The sequence below is a fragment of the Hemitrygon akajei genome, chromosome 14, assembly GCF_048418815.1.
Source record: "Hemitrygon akajei chromosome 14, sHemAka1.3, whole genome shotgun sequence".
Taxonomy (NCBI): Eukaryota; Metazoa; Chordata; class Chondrichthyes; order Myliobatiformes; family Dasyatidae; genus Hemitrygon; species Hemitrygon akajei.
In genome coordinates, this window is record NC_133137.1 from 37,737,774 (window position 1) to 37,755,018 (window position 17,245).

The 17,245-nt window shown below is 41.2% G+C and overlaps 1 long non-coding RNA gene across 1 annotated transcript; it reads left to right on the forward strand.

Moving 5' to 3' along the window:
* The first annotated feature begins 1,729 nt into the window (after positions 1-1,729).
* On the forward strand, positions 1,730-7,098 carry LOC140738502 (uncharacterized). The gene is made up of 3 exons (XR_012101385.1): positions 1,730-1,930; positions 3,540-3,784; positions 6,551-7,098. It is a non-coding gene; the product is annotated as an uncharacterized lncRNA (long non-coding RNA).
* Positions 7,099-17,245: the final 10,147 nt, after the last annotated feature.

Sequence of the window (17,245 nt, forward strand, 5' to 3'; positions counted from 1 at the left end):
TGTCTAGCTGTACCCCCAAATCTTGCTGTTCAATAACTATACTGGGGTTATTCTATTCACTATATATGCCTTCCCCTGGTTTAGCTTCCCAAAATGGATCACTTAGCAGTGCTGCTGAAGGGTTTTGGCCTGAAACATTGACTGTACTCTTTTCCATAGATGCTGCCTGGCTTGCTGAATTCCTCCAGCATTTTGTGTATGTTGTGTGGATTTCCAGCATCTGCAAATTTTCTCTTGTTTGGCACTTAGCATTGTCCAAGTTAAACTCTATCCACCATTCCTTCACCCACTTCCCCAGATATTCTGCTGTAAACTTGGACAATATTCTTCACTGTCTGCTATACTAGCAATTTTGGCATCATCTACAAACTTATTAATCAGTTTCTTCCAAATCATGAATATAGTTGATAAACAATGGAAGACCCAGCAGTGATTCCTGCAGCACACATTGATTGTGCATCTCTAATATGAAAATCTATCGCCTGCTGCTTCTGACCACCAAGCCAGCTTTGCATCCAGCTTACCCTGGATCTAATGTACTGGGCTGGCCTGCTCTACTGGCCCTTGTCAAAGGCCTTGCTAACGTCCATGTAAACAATGCCTTCTGCCCTGCCCATATTGTTCCTCATGGTTACCTCCTCAAAATAACATTAATCAGATCCATGAGATGTGGTTTCCACAAAATGCCATACTGAATATTTCTAACCAGCCCTTGCCTTTCCAAATATGCAGAGGTTTTCAATAAATTGAAGGAAGAAGTTTCATAGATATGAATAATGCGCAGTATGAGTGTGACTGCTTATTGAATGAATCATATTAAAATTGATAGCTGAATATCTTCCTCTTATGCTGAACTATTGCATGATTCTATAAATCTGACTTCCATTGAAGCTGCACAGGGGTGTGTGCAACTCATTACTAGAACTGTAGGAATCTTGAACAATGGAGCATAATTCTGAAGAACACTATAAGCACCAAGAGGGGTAGAACATATCTAAAAGGTTTGGTTTCCTATTTCAGAAATAAAAGTGAATTACTTAAAAATGCACAAGGCCCAAGGAAATCTGACCAATTGTTTAAGATAGGACATGTCCCCTTCTCATTGTTACCATCAGGGAGGAGATATTGTACAGGAGCCTGAAGACACACACTCAACATTTCACAAAATGATCCCCTCCACCATCAGGTTTCTGAACGGACAATGAACCCATGAACACCACCTCACTACTTTGTCCCCTCTTTTTGTACTCCTTATTTAATTCATTTTTTAATATATACTTATACAGTTTTTATTATGATTTATTGCATTGTACTGTTGTCATAAAATAAGACATTTGGTGATATTAAAGCTGATTTTAATCCTGAGATACCAGAGGTTACTCTCAACGATACACCTCCTTTGACTAAATCTCTATGGTCTGAATTTTACAAATATTCTTTACTGATCATTAGTGTATACACTTGATTTCCTTTTGGATGCTTCTTTTAATCAAGTGTGGTTCTTTCTGGAATTACCATGTGGTGATTGTAGATTCTCTCCATTGTATGCATTAACAAACTGGGAAAAAAACCTTTGAAGCATAACTGGGCATTTCAGGCTGAACATGTGTAAGCCAATCAACCACTCATATAGTAATGCACACTCCTAAGTCTGGGAATCTCAGCAGCACTGTTTAAATATAAACCATAACCAATTCCATTTGCTATTTTACAGCTAAACCCTCAGGAATTCTTCAAGTACAATGACAGGAATCTTCACATGAAAGCGATAATGTGTTCACACAAGGGAGAGCCTCTCTTTACATAGAAAAATGGCTGCAAGCAAGGCTAGCATGTTTCCTTAACACGAGACAATACTGCAGAACGTTCCTCGAAGGAAACCGAGAATTTTTAAAAGCAGCATTTCAGCAGTGTGTTTTATTAGCAAATGGTAGGCGTTGATGTTTAAAATACATTTAGACAAACATGGGCTAAGCACAGGTGAACAGTGACTAGTGAAATAAACAGCTTGGATGGCAAGGACAAGCTGGGCTAAGGGCCCATTTCTGTGTCATATCACTTTAAGAATTTATGTAACTTTGGAGATGAATCATAAACAGGTTTGGTTGGAAATGCAACCCACTGATATCATAAACTCATCGAAGAAAAAAGAGAAGCTTGCATTTATATAACATCGGAACTTCAGGATGCTTTAAAGCTTTCTGTAACCAATAAAGTGCTTTTGGCACATAGCCACTGCTGTAATTTAGGAAAGGTGGCAGCCTTATGTGCACAGCAAGATCCCCCAAAACTAGCAATGTAATAACGATCAGGCAATTTTTATTAGATGCTGGTTGAGGGAGGAATATATTGTCAGGGCATGGGTGAAAATTCCCTCATTTCAGAACAGGGGTTCCTAATCCAGCGTCCATGGAACCCCTCGGTTAATGGTAGGGGTCCATGGCATAAAGAGAGGTTGGGAACCCCTGATTTAGAATAATGTCATGGATAATTTATATTGCAGGGTAATATAATTGGTGGAAACATCCATAATTCACAACTCCTGACATTGACTTGGAGTTTACTTTATGAGGCTGCTCTCACATGATGACATAATTACATAAAATACTTTTATCGTGCTTTGTGTTCAGTGTTTGGAGTATAATAAATGAGTTCCTATGTTTTTTCTTAAACATAAAACACCTCCATTATTTTTATTTGCAAGGACCTACACTGGAGATGGAGGCAGAGTTAAGATGGCGCTGAACGGCAACTCCTTTGCTTGCATCTTCAGAAACAGCTCTATTTCCATCTTTAATATCTTTATTTTTCCCTTTGAGGGTTCTTTTGAAGAACTTGACCTGGAGTTACACGTTGACTTCGGTTCTTTGCAGGAATGGAACCCATTCTCGGGTTTCAGGGCTGGCCTGAGAGGCGGCCTAGTGTTCAGAAGCCTAAGGTCTTGGGGCTCTGGAGACGGGTGGGTCGAGGGTCAGTGTCACGGCAGGAGACTCGTGTGTCATCGGGGAGGCCGGAACATCTTTTGCTCTGAGCCCAGAGACCCGAGATCTTTGCAATCATCAGGCACAGAGCTCGTAAAAAAAGCGACAAAACAGATTTTTAACATTGTAAACCAGAGGGTTGTTGTTATATCTCCCGCTCACTGTGAAAATGGGGGACACCTGCCTCTTCCTTATTAGAGAGAGAGAGAACCTGTGGTTTGTCGAATGCCAGATGAAATGCAGAAGTCTTTAGGCTAACTGCAAGATCTGTGTCTTTGCTATCGCTTAGCTCACGCTTCTGCTCAGTAGCGGGAGCGCTTTTAGTTTTGCTGGTGGGGGGGGTTGTTGCTCACCGCCACTTACGCACGGGAGGGGGGAGCTGGGGGGTACCTTTGGGTTTCTCATGTTTAATTGTCATTCATTCTTTGGGGCACTTCTCTGTTTTCGTGGATGTTTTGTGAAGAAAAAGCATATCAGGATGTATATTGTATACATTTCTCTGAACTTAAATTGAACCTTTGAACCTTTGGTGACCCTGATGTTCTATGTCGATTCCAGAGTTATTGAACATCTCGGCCAATGCAGTTGCTTTGAAACTGCTGGAGTTTTGGGAGGAAGGGGCTTTGCTTGGTTTGTAGAAGCCAAGGCCCAATTCGTGCTGCGAGAAATCTCCGCTGACAACCTACAATATACACTATGAGGATGATGCAGTACTTCCAACAGCATTCCCTCAATGATGCACTGGACTGTCAGCCTAGAAGTTTGTACTGAAGTTGCTGAAATGAATTTGGACTCCCAATCTTGTGAGTCAGTGGTGAGGGTGCATGCGACAGAGCCCGAGCTGAGCTAACAAAGGGGAATAATCAGCTTCTGACCGATTCAAATGTTCTTATCTCCTATGTACAAACTAATCTGCATGGTTAACACTGCTAATTGCTCAAAACTGCATACATGGGTCAAAATAGAGCTTTCTGAAATGTCATCTTCTGAAGCTGATGGTTGCCAATGGATGCCTGTTAAGAGGGAATGGTGGAGCAGACTTGACGGGGGCTGAATGGCCTAATTCTTCCCTTAAGTCTTATGACCATATGTATCCTCTGAAAGCCTCGGCGAAAAATGCATAGTTGTACGCGAGTTTACTGATTTCCATTGGGTACACATTTTTGAGCACAATTCCCTGTAGGAATATGAACCGAATGTAGTTCTCCAAGGGTTCCTGCCTGTGCTTCTGGGCGGTGACCCTTACAAGAAAGTTCACCTGCATGGGTTTTTGCTGAGAACAGTAATGTGATGCTGTGACACACAAGAAGCAGAGCGACTTGAATAGGACACTTGAGCTTTCATCCATCACTATGAATCAGTGTCTTTGTAAAAGTGGAACTGGGGTGACATGGGTTGGGGGAGGATGAAGGTTTCAGAAAGAAAATAACAGAAACTTTACAGCAAGTTCTGTGTTGCTTCCCTTGAACTGCAAGTAGATGGGAGCTGGAAGGGATCTCAGACTGCATGCCCGTTGATAGGGCAACATTTGTCACTTGATCATTATTGAACAATGGCAGGGCATGATCACAAAGTGAATTTGATAGAACCATTGCTTTTTTTCCGCTCTCAAGACAAGCTGTCTCAATGTCAGTCTCATCCACACCATTCACTCCTTCAGATTGTTATGCTGCCGGAGCACTGGGAGGTCACAGACTGATCTTTACAGAGAATAAAAACTCTGCTGGAAGACAGAGATACTTCTTTCATCAAATTAGTTGGGTTCAGGCAAACAACCTGGTCTGAAAGATTAAAGGCTTGCCTTTCAAAGGGCCAGTTGAGGTTGCAGATCACATTTGCAATGCTGATATTTTAATAATGAAATGCAAAGTGATTTTCCTCCACTCCCTCCCCTGAGTTCACAGACCCATGCTGGGGTATGGTTTCACAGGCGCCGGCAGCCTTCTGCTATCTTGTCTAAGTGGCCACACTTAATGTGTGAACCTAGACAGTGGGTGTCAAAAGGTTATTCTATCCTTGGAAAAAGATTGTGATCAAATCTAGTCATGTCCTTGCTTGAGTTCAAAATGTGGGTACGTGTATTTATTTATCAGGAGATAATAGTCAGGAATGAAAATTTATCCCAGCTCGCATTGCAGAAGAGATAAAAGAAGCTAAAACTGGGGAACTAATTCTGTGATTCCTTTTTAAAAATTTAATCTTGCTTCTTTATGCATCCCATCCAGTGTAGACTTCTAACCTAGTGAGGGGCTTGGTTGCAGATTGCTGTCAGTACTACTGTACTACTGAGAGGCCTAGATAGAGTGGATGTGGAGAGACTTTCCTCTAGTGGGTAGTCTAGGGTCAGAGGGCACAGCCTCAGAATAGAACAGAGATGAGGAGGAATTTCTTTCTCCAGAGGGCAGTAAATCTGTGGAATTCATTGCTGAGTCATTGAGCATATTTAAAGCCAAGGTTGATAGGTTTTTGATAAGTGAAAGCATCACAGGTTACGGGGAGAAGGCAGGTGAATGGGGTTGAGATTTGATGGGCTGAATTCTGCTCATGTCTTATGGTTTGTCAATATGGTTGATTTGAATAATTGAATAGATTGGTTATTCCCTCTGAGTAGCAAGAACGGGTCTTTATTTGCTTCACCATTGGTGTCAAAATTAGGTCAAAATCGTCAGTCTTAGAGGTTATCATTAAGGCAAGATAATGTTTTAGACTGATAATATTTCATCAGAATTAACTATTTGTTGCATTATCCTGGCCTGAGAATAACCTGTCATATTCCTTGATTACAATGGTCTTTCAAAGTTGTCCTTTTTCCAGTTCTTTTCTATCTTTGAATAACCAAACTTCAGCCCAAAATCTAAAAAAACATTTACAGTATATTGAGAGGAATCTTATAACTGTAGGAGTCCAATATAAAAAATGATGTGTGAAAGTGTATTCGTTATTTCATCTCCTTCCTGTCTAAGACAGTTCTGATATACAGTAAGTCAAAACTAGAATTAGTAGACTGAAGTTATGGCAATGGATCAGTCCATCTTTGTTTAAAGCAAACAAAACTCCATTTGAGACAAAAAGACTGAATAACTGACTGACATTAATAAAAGAAAGCAGAGCACTTTTAAAAAAACTCAAATTTCAAAGTAAATTTATTATCAAAGTACGTACATGTCACCAATGCTACCCTGGGATCTACTTTCTTGAAGGCATTCACAGTAGAACAAAGAAGTACAATAGAATCAGTAAAAAATTACACAAATACTGACAAGCAACCAATCTGCATTGGAAGATAAAACATGCAAATACAAAAAAAAGGGAAATTAAATAATTAAATACATAAATAGATAATACTGACTGAGAAGATCAAACTACACTCAGAGTAATAAGACTTTTGGTATTCTCATGACAGTGGACCTGCCTAAGAAACAAAGCAGATTCACAATGTAATGATAACTTTGGCTTTTGTGACATACTTTTGTCCATGTTTACAAGTAACGGGACATTCATAGTCAGAATCAAAATCAGGATTGGTTTCATATCACTGGTTTATGTCATGAAATTTGTTGTCTTTGCAGTAAGAAGAAACAGAGAGAAAGCAGAAGGACTTTGGACTGCAAGTTGCCAGTAGGAGTTTGCTGTGAAATGTGTAAAGTCTGATACTTTCCCATGCCCAAAAGATTGGGTTGATCAATAGAACACAATGCATTGGATGTGGGACTGTCACTTCGTATAATCCACATGTGGATTTCTGTTGGAATATCCTGTGGGACCACTGTTGTTGACACTTACCTAGATTCGGGGCTGTTATGTGGTTACCACTTGGAAGAAGGGCTATTCTGTGACTGTTACCTGGTGATATTTCTGCATGGATTTTGGAATGATTCAATGGATAAGATCTTTGGCGACTGTTATTTCGTTTACCCAGCGAGAAATCTGTGGAATTCTTCATAATTGCCTTCTCTCTACATTTTAACGTGGATTTACAAATCTCTTCCCTCACTCATTTATTCCATGGATTACTGAACCTTTCTACCTTGCCGTCTGAATCTTAAGACTTAAAGAACTGTTCCTAAACTTGACTGTTTGGGAGCCACACACACATATACACGCATAACATTGTTAACTTCTGTTTATTTCATTTAAGTTGCTATATTTTGAGTTGATACTAATAAAAATAGTGGTTTAACATCAAAACATAGCTCAATTTGTGATCTGTTACTGCTGGTATATAACATAAATTGGGGGCTCATCCAGGATTTGAAAAAATTGGAGCTTATGAACTGATTGATTATCGATCTCATTGGTTTCTTCCTTTTTGTTTGTGTGTGGAAACCAGCATAAATGGATATTGGTGCATTTCTGGCATTACCAAGCTCTGCGATATTAGGGGTAGCCTAAAAGAAAGACTTGTTGCTCATTGCTGAAAAGCTGTGTTACGTACCCTGTAACTGGGTGTCTGACCAGCAAAGATAGAAGAATCCGTTGGAGTCTGGTGGTACTATTTTCAAACAGTGTTTATTAGTAAAATATACAAATCAATATCAACAATGCAAATATATAGATAATACATGTTAGCAATACTAAACCTAAAAGTGTGGGAATAATAATAATCAATAATAAACAAGCTCTATCGATGTCTAGGGGATAATGAATTGTCATATGTGAATATAAAGTTCAGTTCAGTTCATACGGGCTGAGGTAGTTGTTGGTGGTTTTGTTGTAGTTGTCAGAGAGAGAGAGAGAGAGAGAGAGAGAGAGAGAGAGAGAGAGAGAGAGAGAGAGAGAGAGAGAGAGAGAGAGAGAGAGAGAGAGAGAGAGCGAACAGTGACAGCTACAGTCAGTCAAACCTTCCTTTATGTTCTTGATCCGTCGATGTGTTGTTGCCATTCAGTATGACCCCTCTGTCCTTCAGCTAGACCGTTCTTCTGTGGTGGACTCGTCACCCAGGCAAGGGTGGACACACACACAAGCCCCCACCAGCCCTGCTTTAAACACTGAGTTAAACTGACTGATCCTTTGTTTGGTCTCCGATGCCCCACACCTTCTCGTGGGTTCCAACACTCAAGCAGTGCTCACTAGTGTGTCTCCTGGTGTGTCTGAGGGGTGTCTCCCCAGACCTCACTTTTATCCCTACTCACGGGGTCTCAGGTGTCAATCAGTTTTGATTGGCTTAGTCCATCAAACCAGCCCACTCCGGCTGCCCACTGAGGAATTTTAATGAACAAAATGGTACCAAGTAAACAGCCCTATCCAGAGCCATAAGTCTTACAGGAGTCATAATATGGTGGAACAACAAGTCTCTCTCTCCCGGTGTTATCTCTCCCTTATCTGAAGCAAATGTTCCAGTCCCAGTATGTTTTTGTTCCATCTCTTTCTCTCTCATTAGCAATGGTTTGTAATTGTCCCAGGGGAGGGAAACAAAATATGGGCAACTCTGTACCCTTCTGCCCATCAGAGTTGTTCATCCTTCGTAACAGCTGGAACTACTGCAGTAAAGTCATCTATGAGAAAGGCAGAGATTCAGAGGAGAATAGCTGAACACTATGTATCTACGAGGGTGTTTGAAGAGGGGGTGTTAGAAATGTTTCCTGAGAGTAAACCAGTTAACCCTGAGCAGCAGTTATGGCTGGAAAAAATAAAGTTAGAGCTAGAGGTTGAAGAAAGACGACAACAAAGACAGCTAGAAGTGGAGGAAAAAGAAAAACAAAGGCAGTTCGAAGCTGCAGAAAAAGACAAACCGAGGGAGGAAGCAGAAAAACAAAAGAGGTTTGAGCTAGAGAAGTTAGAGAGACTACAACAAGGAGGTCTAGCGTTTGACTTCCAAAAGAATAGCATGGATAGTCAGGGTAAACCAGAAATTAAATCTGGGATTAGTGACAAAGGTAAGGATGAAGGGAAGCAGTTAAATGAGAAACATTCTGGTCCTACTTGTCACTATTGCAAGAAATCTGGTCATGTTATGGCTAATTGTTTCCTGCTAAAGAAGAAGAAGGAAAAGGAGGCAGTTCCAGATGCTTGTATTCAACACTGTGAAACACCTGTGAACCCATGGGGTTCCAGACAGTCTGATAAAGCTCTGTCAAAGGCTGACACGTCTGAGCTGGTCAGGAAAGAATTAATTCCTTTTATGTCAGATGGGTTTGTGTCAGTGAATGAAGGGTCACCTCCGGTACCAGTGAAAATTCTTCGAGATACTGGGGCTTCTCAGTCAGTCATGTTAGACAATGTTCTAGAGTTTAGTGATGAGACTGCCACTGGTGAGGCAAACCTTAGTAAAGGCATTGGAGGCAACATTGTTTTGTGCCTCTGCATAAGGTGATTTTGAAGTCAGAGTTAGTTTCAGGGCCGGTTAGATAGGACTACGACCCAGTTTACTGGTGAAAGGTGTTTCTTTGTTGTCAGGGAATGACCTAGCAGGTGGCAAAGTTGTTTCTGCAGTGCAGCTGATGACTAAGCCAATCACTGATGATCTAAAGACGGATTCTAAAATGTATCCAGCCTGTGCAGTAACTCGAGATATGGCCAAGAAGCTTGCTAATGCGGATGGTTCTGTGCAGCATGGTTCTGCTACCCATGATAGCCTAAATAAGGACTCAGATCTTGATGACTTGTCAGCGACTTTCCTTCCTTCATTATTGGAACAGGATCCTTGTAGTAGGACTGATTATAAAGATTTGTCTTTGTCCAGGAAGGAATTTATAGCAGAACAGACCAGAGACCCTGAGATTGCAGCCTTGAGAGAAAAAGCTCTCTCAGCTGATGGGATTGAGAAAGTGCCAGTAGGATATTATTTCAAGGATGAAGTGTTAATGTGGAAGTGGAGACAATCTGATATTCCTGCAAGTGAGGAATGGACAATTGTTTACCAGGTTGTAGTTCCTAAAGTATATAGGAATGAGATTTTAACTTTGGCCCATAGTATGCCCTTTGGTGGCCATCTGGGTGTGAACAAAGTTTTGAAACAATTCTTCTGGCCTGGTTTGAGGAAAGATGTTGCAACATTTTGCTGAACTTGTCACACTTGTCAGGTTGTGGGTAAACCTAATCAGGTCATCCCAGTGGCCCCACTGCATCCTATTCCTGCATTTGGTGAACGCTTTTTTAACGTTATTGTCGATTGTGTTGGTCTATTGCCAAAGACTAAAACTGGTCATCTGTATTTGCTAACTATCATGTGTACAGCATCTAGATTTCCAGAAGCAATACCTCTCAGGAATATGAAAGCTAAAACTGTGTCGAAGGCTCTCACAAAGTTTTTCACTCTCTTTGGTTTGCCTAAAGAAATCCAGTCAGTTCAAGGAAATAATTTCATGTCAGGATTATTCCGGCAGGTAGTTTATGAACTGGGAGCTAAACAAATTACATCGTCTGCATACCATCCAGAATCACAAGGGGACTTGGAAAGATTTCATTCTACCCTCAAAACAATGACTAAATATTATGTAAGGGAATCAGTGCAAGAGTCCCAAGGCTTTAGCCCCTTTGAACTCATGTTTGGGCACCAGGTCTGAGGACCTTTGGCATTATTAAAAGGGCAGTGGGTTAACAATGACCTGCATATTAATTTGTTAGATTATGTTTTAAAATTCAAGGCCAGATTGAAAAGGGCTTGTGATTTAGCAAAAGAAACTTTAAAATCAGCCCAGGAAGGAATAAAAACTTGGTATGATAAACAAGCTAGAATGAGGTGATTCAAGCAAGTGGATAAAGTCCTTGTTTTCTTTCCCATGCAAACAAAACCTTTGCAGGCTAGGTTCCATGGTCCTTATGAGGTTGTGTCTAAAGTCAATGATGTGGATTATGTAGTCAAAATACCAGATAGACGAAAGCCAACACAACTTTGTCATGTAAACATGCTCAAACAGTATTATGAAAAACAAACAGCAGCTGTGACTGTTGTCGTCAGTAACAATGAGTCTGACCTTTCTGAGAACTTAGTAGCTGATCCATCTGAGGCGAATTTTAAATCAAACATTATTTCAGCTAGACTGACAAACTCGACTGTTTTGGAAAACCTTGATGAGAAATTGGCTCATTTACAGCCACAGCAGCAGCAACAGATGAAACAGTTAATCATGAAAGTTAGGGATTTGTTACCTGATGTCCCAAAAAGAACCACAGTCACCCCACATGAGGTAGATGTCACTGATGCTAAACCTATAAAACAACATTCATATCGTATGAATATTGAAAAATGTAGACTTGCTGAACAAGAAATTGAGTATATGTTGGAAAATGGTATTATTAAGCATTCTACTGCAGGTTGGAGCTCACCTTGTGTTATAGTGCCTAAACCAGATGGTAGTGTCAGGTTTTGCACTGATTACAGGAAGGTGAATGCTGTAATAAAAACAGATGCTTATCCCATCCTGAGAGTGGATGATTGTGTAGACAAGGTTGGAACAGCTAAGTTTCTTACAAAGATCGATCTGTTAAAAGGGTATTGGTGTGTTCCATTAATGAATAGAAGTAGAGAAATTTCTGCATTTGTAACACCTTCTGGGTTGTATGAATACAATGTTCTGCCATTCGGAATGAAAAATGCTCCAGGAACATTCCAGAGAATGATTAATTCTGTAATTCAAGGGTTAAAACACACAGATGCCTACATTGATGATTTAGTCATGGAGAATGACACATGGGAAACCCATATCTCTGCAGTGGAAAAGCTGGTTGACAGGCTCTCAAGGGCCAATATTACAGTTAACTTAGCTAAGAGTGACTTTCACCATGCCACTGTGACCTGTCTTGGTTATGTTGTAGGTCAGGACAGGTTGGCTCCTGTTCAGGCAATTTCTGAGGTTTCCATTCCAACCGGTAAAAAGGCTCTTAGAAGATTCCTGGGAATGGTTGGATATTATTGCAAATTCTGTAAGAACTTTGCTGATGTTGCTCTTCCATTGACTAACCTCTTGAAGAAGGGTGTAAAGTTTGTTTGGACAGAGCCTTGTCAGGAGGCATTTGATAAATTGAAGGCCATCCTATGTCATCAACCTGTGCTCAGGTCACCTGACTTTGAAAAGCCATTTTCCATAGCTGTAGATGCCAGTGATGAAGCTGAAGGAGCAGTGTTACTACAAAGACATGATTCTGATTATGTTGACCATCCTGTGGCTTACTTTTCAAAGAAATTTAATGAGCATCAAAGAAATTATTCCACCATAGAGAAGGAATTAGTATCACTTATTTTGGCTTTGCAGTATTTTGATGTTTATGTTTGTCCTGCTCAGAAACCACTTGTGATTTATACAGATCATTATCCATTGGTGTTTTTGAGTAAGGTGAAAAACAAAAATAAAAGGTTATTAAATTGGAGTTTGATTTTTCAGGAGTATGATCTCATGATAACTCACATTAAAGGCAAGGATAATATAATTGCTGATTGTCTTTTGAGATGTTAAGCTGGCAATGTATTTTAATAGTGGAGTGGAATTTATTATTTGTATACACTTCTTGCAATATGTTATATTATTCTGTAGTATGCTATATGGTAACCGTAAATGTATTGTTTCACATATTGTAGTTTGCAGTTAAAAATTTTGCTCTTTCAAATCAAAACTTTCCTTTTGAGGGAAGGGGTTTCATTTACTGACAGTGTCACTTTAAAAGCCGCCTGAATGAGGTGGGACTATGATATCAGTATAACAGGTTGCAATGGACCGCTGGGATTTTCAGTGGTAAGAAGAAAGAGAGAGAGTGGAAGGACTTTGGACTGCAAGTTGCCAGTAGGAGTTTGCTGTGAAATGTGTAAAGTCTGATACTTTCCCATGCCCAAAAGATTGGGTTGATCAATAGAACACTGTGCTTTGGATGTAGGACTGTCACTTCGTATAATCCACATGTAGATTTTTGTTGGAAAATCCTGTGGGACCCCTGTTGTTGACCCTTACCTGGATTCGGGGGTGTTAAAGTTGATGAAATTGACAAGCTCAGCATGGGTGCAGGAAGCAGCACCAATGTAGTCGTCAATGTAGCGGAGGAAAAGTTGGGGAGTGGTGCCAGTATAGATGCTTGGTGCAGGAATTCACTTAAATTCCCTTAAATTCATTTGGTCCATCTCTCTCTCCCCTTTCTTGATCTCTCGGTCTCCATCTCTGGAGACAGACTATCCACTGACATCTTCTACAAACCCATTGACTCCCATAACTATCTTGACTATACCTCTTCCCACACTGCCCAATGTAAAAATGCCATTCCCTATTCCCAGTTCCTCCATCTCCACCGCATCTGCTCCCAGGATGAGGCTTTCCGTTCCAGGACTTCTCAAATGTCCTCTTTCTTTCAGGATCGTGGTTTCCCTTCTGGCGTCATCAAAGGTGCCCTCACCCGCATCTCCTCCACTTCCCACACTTCAGCCCTTAACCCATCCTCCCATCACCACAACAGGGACAGGGTTCCCCTTGTCCTCACCTACCACCCTACCAGCCTCCGGATCCAGCATATTATCCTTCGCAACTTCCGCCACCTTCAACAGGACCTCACCACCAAGCACATCTTTCCCTCCCTACCCCTCTCATCTTTTCGCAGGGATCGTTCCCTCCGCGACTACCTGGTCTACATGTCCCTCCCCACAGAACTCCCACCCGGCACTTATCCCTGCAAGGGCAAATGCTACACTTGTCCCCACACCTCCCCCCTTACCACCATTCCGGGCCCCAGACAGTCCTTCCAGGTGAGGCAACACTTCACCTGCGAGTCTGTTGGAGTCGTCTATTGCATCCGGTGCGGCCTCCTCTACATCGGCGAGACCCGACGCAGATTGGGGGACCGCTTCGGCGAGCACAGGACCTCCTGGTTGCCACCCACTTCAACTCTGCCTCTTATTCCCATCTAGATATGTCCATACATGGCCTCCTCTACTGCCATGATGAGGCCAAAACTCAGGTTGGAGGAGCAACACCTCATCTACCGTCTGGGTAGCCTCCAGCCTGGTGGTATGAACATTGAATTCTCCAATTTCCGGTAATTCCCTCCCCCTCCCCCTTCCCCTATCCCAGGTCCCTCTCTGCCTCTCTCCCCTTTCAACTTTCTGCTTCTTTATTTCTATAGTTCTTTCAAGCTTATCTCCTCCCCCTCCCCCTTTATCTTTCCTCTGATTGGTTTTCCACCTGGTGCCTCTAGGCCCTACCCCCTCTCCTATCTCTATTACTGGGCTTCGGCCCTCTCTTCCCCCCCATTCCTGATGAAGGGTCTTGGCCCGAAATGTTGGCTACTCTTTTCTCACGGATGCTGTCTGACCTGCTGAGTTCTTCCAGCGTTGTGTACATGTTCCTAAACTTGACTGTTTGGGAGCCACACACGCATATACACGCATAACACTGTTAACTTCTGTTTATTTCATTTAAGTTTCTTTATTTTGAGTAGATACTAATAAAGATAGTGGTTTTAACATCAAAACCTGGCTCAATTTGTGATCTATTGCTGCTGGTATGTAACGATATATACACAATAGTTAAATAAGTAGTGCAAAAATAAAAGTAAAACAGTAGTGAGGTAGTGTTTATAGGTTCAATGTCCGTGCAGAAATCAGATGGCAGTGGGGAAGAACCTGTTCCTGAATCTGTGTGCCCTTAGGCTCCTGTACCTCCTTACTGATGGTAACAATGAGAAGAGGGCATGTCCTGGATTATGGAGCTCCTTAATGATGGATGCCACTTTCTAAGGCACCGCTCCTTGAGGATGATAGTGAAATACAAAGTTCACCGTTAGAACCAGGCTTGAACATTATTAGCTAGATTATACTACAATATATAAGCTTAAAACAGATTAAAGTTTTAATGCCAGATAGTTCTTGACATGAGGAGTGTTTAACACTTGGCTTTGATAGAGCTTGCTTCTACTTTTGAATTTGATCCCTTTCTGTCAGATGGGGTGTAGTGAAGCAGAATGAGCAATAACCTCAAGGCACAAATGTCTGATTCATGGTTCAATACCTGATTCCAATTTCCTCACTTAAATGTTAAAATTAATAAGCACATTCTCTCCCCACCAGTCACCCTCCAATGTTGTCACTCTGCTTTTAAGTTAGCTCGTGGAAGGTGCATGCTGCTAACCGTTCGTCTGCGATTGCTCCTGAAAGGAAGCACCAGAGAATCAATTGTAGCAGTGAGTTGGCAGCCAAATTTGGCCTGACCTGAGCAAAGATGGTACATTAGCTCCCTGAAGAGTTGGTTGATTTGATGGTTTTTACAACAATCTATTAGTGTTGATTATTAGATTTTTACTTCCATTATTTGAATTTAAATTCCTCAGGTGCTATGGTGTGATTCAGTGGTGCAGGTGTTTGGATATTAATCCAATATGTTAACTATAAAGCTGGGGTACCCTCTGATTCTTCAGAACAACATCTCAACTTTGTGGCTCTGAACATACTCACAAACTCAGTGAACATTATCTGCATACCCAATGTCAGGTTTCCAGAACAATTACTCTGCTCTGAACTGTGTTGAAGAAATTTCCAGTAGAGGTAGAGGAAACACTTCCAGGACTCCTCAAAACTTTTGGGAAAAAAATGTAACATCATCATTAACTTCTTGCTTGGCTGAAAAAAAAATGGCAGCCAAGCAAAATATTTCAAATATCCTCATTTCAAGTTTCATTTGGCCCACCTGTGACAGAGCATGCAGACAATGGAATAGAATCGTAAGTTTCTGTGATAAATTGGGGTGGAAGCAAGTTGTTCTTGATGGTTAAGAGAAGGAAATGCGTCAACCGATAGCACCACTCTAGCATCTTATTCATGCCCACAGAACTGTCTTGTAGTTTTCTAGTTCTTGCATGAATTAAAATCACTGCAATTAAAACTCCCTTAAAATTGAATCTGGTGTGTTTGGTTAAGTTTCACACATGCTATGACTTTAATCATAATAAAACTCCAGCTTACAATTTCACATACACTTGACTACCCATCTCTCTTCTCCATCCTTTCATCTTCTCCTCCCATCTGGCTCCATCTGCCCCTCATTTCCAACAGCCTTTGCCTCATCCCTTCTCCAACCTGTCTCCATCTGCCCCTCATCTCCAACAGACTTAGGCCCATCTCCTTCTCCCACATGGTTCCATCTGCCCATCATCTCCTCCTTATCTGTTCCCACCTATTAACTCCCACTTTCTATTCCACCCATTACGTATTGCTATTTTATCTGTTTTCTCTCAGTCTGGAGGCAAGTCTTTTTATCTTACTCTTCTTGCATCCACAGGTGCTGGTATACCACTGAGTTCTTCCACTGTTGTGTTTTTGTTCCAGATCACAGCACCTGCCACCTTGTTTGTCCTCCATAATTTTCCCTGCTCATAGGAGGGTTTCCCAAAAGTTTAAATGGATTACTTGCCCCCACCGATCATGATCTATTGACCAGCAAGAGTATTAGCATCACATTCTTGTTGAAGACAAACAAGATTTTGAACAATTTGCATCGATTTTATGAAAAGCTGAACAAGCAGAAATCTTTCGAAGCCTGGCCAGACTTTTCAGTTAGAGGTCAGGAGCTGAGGGGTTGTGTCAGGGCAGTAATTGCCGGAGTAAAGTATTGTCATTGGTAAATTAGTATGCGAGTGTGATTACAAAGATGGCAAGCAGTCAGGAATCACTCACCTTAATTAGATTGCTGGTGACTTTCGGCTGTATTTCTAGTCAATATTCCCCCTAATGCTATAAAAGACATTGCTGTTTCAGTCCAAAGGATCTTTCTTTATCTTGATTCTTTCTGACTCAGAGCTGATGGGAATTACCATGATTGAGGTCCTCAGGGTACATCATAGCACTGTGTAAACCTTAATGATGACAGGAAAATTATTCAGTCACAATTCCTCATTGTGCATCCAGCGTTCGAATCAGGAACTCAGGCTTAGATTAACTGGAACAATTTGCTGTGTACAAATGAAAGTGAGGGCTATAATCATGTTGGTCAGATTAATTTAAAAAAAACAAACAAAACGATTCTTCAAATAGTACATTTGGTAATTACGCTGCCCATGTTGCTGATTTGTGCAAATCAGAGGGTGCTTTTCATGTGATGAGTTCCCAATTTCCGCAGGACTTGATGGTAGGTTCACTGCAAGTGGTTTTGATGCCTTTCTGCTCCAGGGAGGAAAACAAAGCCTTTGATCACTTTCTAGTGATTCATGTACGTGTATGGACACTGGGTCACACTTGTTTGTGATGTCCATGGTTGAAGAAGAGATTAAAATGACTGGCTGGAAATGAAGAAAAAGATTTGCATTGGCATTGTATCTCTAATGACTACAGGGTAGACAAAGTGTTCTATGGA